Source organism: Thalia democratica, unplaced genomic scaffold (assembly GCF_965202585.1).
Source record: "Thalia democratica unplaced genomic scaffold, ktThaDemo2.hap1.1 HAP1_SCAFFOLD_1323, whole genome shotgun sequence".
NCBI classification, from domain to species: Eukaryota; Metazoa; Chordata; class Thaliacea; order Salpida; family Salpidae; genus Thalia; species Thalia democratica.
Genome location: NW_028140204.1, coordinates 27,501 through 32,690, shown reverse-complemented (window position 1 = coordinate 32,690; position 5,190 = coordinate 27,501). Strand labels below are relative to the sequence as shown.

Sequence of the window (5,190 nt, the reverse complement as noted above, 5' to 3'; positions counted from 1 at the left end):
AATAAAAATAAAATGAAACATACAAAATAAGCTTATGATTTTTTATTATTATTATTATTATTATTATTATTTTTATTTTATTGTTTGTTTATTATATCTATCGCCATGTGCTTAAAAAATAAAACAACTATAAAGGTTAAAAAAGTAAGTTTAAATAAAAATAAAATGAAACATACAAAATAAGCTTATGATTTTTTATTATTATTATTATTATTATTATTATTTTTATTTCATTGTTTGTTTATTATATCTATCGCGATGTGCTTAAAAAATAAAACAACTATAAAGGTTTAAAAAGTAAGTTTAAATAAAGATAAAATGAAACATATAAAATAAGCTTATGTTTGATTTTTTTATTTTACTTTTATTAAATTGTTTGCTTATTATATTTATCGCGATGTGCTTAAAAGAATAGAACAAATACAAAGGTTTAAATTGTAAGTTTTAAATAAAATAAAATGAAACATACAAAATAAGCTTATGATTTTTTATTATTATTATTATTATTATTATTATTATTTTTATTTCATTGTTTGTTTATTATATCTATCGCGATGTGCTTAAAAAATAAAACAACTATAAAGGTTTAAAAAGTAAGTTTAAATAAAGATAAAATGTAACATATAAAATAAGCTTATGTTTGATTTTTTTATTTTATTTTCATTTAATTGTTTGTTTATTATATTTATCGCAATCTGCTTAAAAAAATAAAACGAGTATTAAGGTTTGAAAAGTAAGTTTAAATAAAAATAAAATAAAAATATAAAATAAGCTTATGTTTTTTTTTTTTTTTTTTTTATTATTATTATTTTTATTCAATTTTTTGTTTATTATATTTATCGCAATGTGCTTAAAACGATAAAACAAATATAAAGATTTAAAAAGTACGCTTAAATAAAAAATAATACAAATAAAGTTTATTTATAATAAATATATATATATTTAAAACATTAAAAAAAGTAGTTTATACATATTTTTTTTTATTTATTTCTTTTAAACATATTAAATAAAGTATAAAAAAGTATTAAAACATTTAAACGTAGCATAAATAAGCTTAAAACATTAAAATAATCGAAAAGAAACAAAGAAATTGAAAAAATCGGAAAAAATCGGCAAAAAAAGTTCAACAGCAACATTTGAGCATCATACACGTATGCATTACTTTACACTAGTGAGAGAGACGTGTTTGTGCGTTCGGTCGACTTGACGAGAAAGCGGGCTTAAAGCATTACTGTTTAGCACCCGAGGCGCGGCTATTGCAGCGGCGGCGAACGTGCTATGTAAACGCATTGGAGCAGCGTATGAAAAACTACAAGCGTCCAGCGGCGGTAGGCTTATAGCTTTGCGAAGTCGTCGAGACGAGTAGCCGACGCAGGCAGGCACGGCTCGAGGCGGGTAACTGCAGCAGACAGATGGCGTGTTGCTGCTGACGAGTTAACCGGCAGAAGGCAAACGGTTGGTCGGGAGAAAGAACAGTCAGTTGTATAGCTGCATGCTGCAGTCGACGCGGGCTGGCGCTTTAAACAGCAAAAGGCCGGCGCCGACTTTCAGTAACGTTCGCAAGGCTTTTAAGCCGAGTGATAGAAAAGGTCTGTATTTATACAGTAAAAACGCTCAGTCGAGCAACGGGTTTAAACGCCCTCGGATAGTTATCTGGTTGATCCTGCCAGTAGTCATATGCTTGTCTCAAAGATTAAGCCATGCAAGTGTAAGTACGAGCTCACGTACAGTGAAACTGCGAATGGCTCATTAAATCAGTTATGGTTCATTTGATTGTACGCTTTTACATGGATAACTGTGGCAATTCTAGAGCTAATACATGCGTAAAGCGCCGAACTGACGTGAGGCGCGCATTTATCAGACCAAAACTAACCGGCTTTCGGGTCGTTACAATGGTGACTCTGGATAAGCTTGCGGATCGCACGGCCTAGTGCTGGCGACATCTCATTAAAGCAACTGCCCTATCAACTATCGTCGGTACGGTATCGGCCTACCGAGGTTGTAACGGGTGACGGAGAATCAGGGTTCGATTCCGGAGAGGGAGCCTGAGAAACGGCTACCACATCCAAGGAAGGCAGCAGGCGCGCAAATTACCCATTCCCGGCTCGGGGAGGTAGTGACGAAAAATAACAATGCAGACCTCGTACGAGGTCCTGCAATTGGAATGAGTACACTTTAAACTTTTTAACGAGTATCCATTGGAGGGCAAGTCTGGTGCCAGCAGCCGCGGTAATTCCAGCTCCAAAAGTGTATATTTAAGTTGTTGCGGTTGAAAAGCTCGTAGTTGGATATAGGGACGGCGAGGTTGGTCGGTCGAAAGGCTAGCACTGGCCTTGTTGTTCTTGTTGGTCGGTGCCTTCGCGGTGCTCTTAACTGAGTGTTGCGGTGGTCCGGCAAGTTTACCTTGAAAAAATTAGAGTGTTCAAAGCAGGCTTTACGCTTGTATAATGTTGCATGGAATAATGGAATAGGACCTCGGTTCTATTTTGTTGGTTTTCGGAGCACGAGGTAATGATTAATAGGAACGGACGGGGGCATCCGTACTGTGCCGTTAGAGGTGAAATTCTTGGATCGGCGCAAGACGAACGACTGCGAAAGCATTTGCCAAGAATGTTTTCTTTAATCAAGAGCGAAAGTCAGAGGTTCGAAGACGATCAGATACCGTCCTAGTTCTGACCTTAAACGATGCCGACTAGCGATCGGGCAGTGTCGAACTTAAGAACTGTCCGGCAGCTTCCGGGAAACCAAAGTCTTTGGGTTCCGGGGGAAGTATGGTTGCAAAGCTGAAACTTAAAGGAATTGACGGAAGGGCACCACCAGGAGTGGAGCCTGCGGCTTAATTTGACTCAACACGGGAAATCTCACCCGGCCCGGACACAGCGAGGATTGACAGATTGAGAGCTCTTTCTTGATTCTGTGGGTGGTGGTGCATGGCCGTTCTTAGTTGGTGGAGCGATTTGTCTGGTTAATTCCGATAACGAACGAGACTCTTACTTGCTAAATAGCTGCTCGACCCATTGGGTCGGAGACAACTTCTTAGAGGGACTAGTGGCGTTTAGCCACACGAGATTGAGCAATAACAGGTCTGTGATGCCCTTAGATGTTCGGGGCCGCACGCGCGCTACACTGACCGGATCATCGTGTGTTCCCTAGGCCGAAAGGTCCGGGTAATCCGTTGAACCCCGGTCGTGCTAGGGATAGGGACTTGCAATTGTTTCCCTTGAACGAGGAATTCCCAGTAAGCGCGAGTCATTAGCTTGCGTTGATTACGTCCCTGCCCTTTGTACACACCGCCCGTCGCTACTACCGATTGAATGGTTTAGTGAGGTCCTCCGATTGAGCCTGGTACGTGCGGCAACGCACTCGCCGGTGTTCGAAAAGACGATCGAACTTGATCATTTAGAGGAAGTAAAAGTCGTAACAAGGTTTCCGTAGGTGAACCTGCGGAAGGATCATTAACGAATCGAAATTTGATTTCAAGCGACGTCTCTTCTTCGAAGGGACCGAGCCCTGTAACTGTTATAGTTCGGTCGCGTTGCTTTCTGACAGCGGGAGTAATAATTCAGCACGCAAGTGCTGGCGCGGCCGCTTCTTTTTGAACACGATTTTTTGGTTGCATTGAGATTGATTAACACGAGAGATCTCTTAGCGGTGGATCACTCGGCTCGAGCGTCGATGAAGGACGGAGCTAGCTCCGAGAAGTAATGTGAATTGCAGGACACATTGAGCATCGATATTCTGAACGCGTATTGCGGCCTCGGGTAATCCTGGGGCCACGTCCGTCTCAGGGTCTTTAACACACCGATCCTTTCATTAGTTTGAAAGTGCCTGCGACTCGTTTCTTAATTAAGGAGCGTGTCGTCAAAGACAGCTGGTCTGGCGATTTCACAGCTGAAGCGTGAGCAGCCTGCTGGCCTCGGGTGAGGTAGCAACGACGGTAGGTGCTCGAGAATAAGTTAAGTGACTTCAAAAGGCCGACGTACAAAGCGCATGTACTTTTGTAGTACATCACTTTTGACCTGAGATCGGGCGGGACGACCCGCTGAACTTAAGCATATCACTAAGCGGAGGAAAAGAAACTAACAAGGATTCCCCTAGTAACGGCGAGTGAAGCGGGATAAGCCCAGCGCTAAATCCGAGCCTTTTTGGAGGGCGAGGAAATGTAGCGTATGGAATTCAGCATGCGGCGAACCAACGACTGCCCACGTTCTTCTGATCGAGGCCTTTTCCCAGAGCGGGTGTTAGGCCCTTGGCGGCGGTCGTAATTCGTCCTAGCGGTTTTCCCGGAGTCGGGTTGTTTGGAAATGCAGCCCTAAGCGGGTGGTAAACTCCATCTAAGGCTAAATACTGGCTCGAGACCGATAGCGAACAAGTACCGTGAGGGAAAGTTGAAAAGCACTTTGAAGAGAGAGTTAAAGAGTACGTGAAACCGCTTGGAGGCAAACGGAGGCGCCCATCGAGTCGCCGGACGTTTTCAGGCGCTGCGAGAGCTGTCCTACTGTTTGAGTGATCTTCGGAGACTCTTACGGTTGCGCTGGCGTCGCGGCGCTGCACTAGCGTTCGGCGAGGGCCGCGACCGGTTGCTGGGCTGACTTTGGTCGTTCGCAAGGTAGCTCTTCTTCGGAAGAGTGTTATAGGCGTTCGATTAGCTTCGGCTCGGCGACCGAGGAGAGATTCCGCGTCGGTCTTCGGACAGGCTGCGTGTTGATCGCTGGAATACGGCTTTGGAAACTGCTCGCAGTCTCTAGAGTTTGTACAAGGCCTTCTTCGCGTTAGCGCTCAGACGCCAGGGGTCTGCGGCTTAAGCTGGCCACGTCTCCGACCCGTCTTGAAACACGGACCAAGGAGTCTAACACGCGCGCGAGGTGTTGGGCAGTACGAAACCCGAAAGCACAGTGAAGGCAAACGAGGCGAGATCCTTTCATTAGGCGCATCGCCGGCCGATCCCATAGGCCGCGTCCTAGGGGTCGAGCAAGAGCGTGCTTGTTGGGACCCGAAAGATGGTGAACTATGCCTGAACAGGCTGAAGCCAGAGGAAACTCTGGTGGAGGGCCGTAGCGGTTCTGACGTGCAAATCGATCGTCGAATTTGGGCATAGGGGCGAAAGACTAATCGAACCATCTAGTAGCTGGTTCCTTCCGAAGTTTCCCTCAGGATAGCTGGCGCTTAGTCGCAGTTTTATCTGGTAAA

The 5,190-nt window shown here is 43.7% G+C and overlaps 3 non-coding genes across 3 annotated transcripts in view; all 3 read left to right on the top strand.

The window, feature by feature from the left end:
* The first annotated feature begins 1,650 nt into the window (after positions 1–1,650).
* On the top strand, positions 1,651–3,458 carry LOC145848287 (small subunit ribosomal RNA). The gene has a single exon (XR_014371856.1). It is a non-coding gene; the product is annotated as a small subunit ribosomal RNA (ribosomal RNA).
* A 182-nt stretch (positions 3,459–3,640) lies between these two features.
* On the top strand, positions 3,641–3,793 carry LOC145848281 (5.8S ribosomal RNA). Its single transcript, XR_014371850.1, has one exon. It is a non-coding gene; the product is annotated as a 5.8S ribosomal RNA (ribosomal RNA).
* A 222-nt stretch (positions 3,794–4,015) lies between these two features.
* Positions 4,016–5,190, top strand: part of LOC145848291 (large subunit ribosomal RNA) — a 3,631-nt gene continuing 2,456 nt past the window's right edge. Inside the window, exon 1 of the ribosomal RNA XR_014371859.1 lies at positions 4,016–5,190. This exon is cut by the window's right edge and continues 2,456 nt beyond it. This is a non-coding gene — a ribosomal RNA (large subunit ribosomal RNA).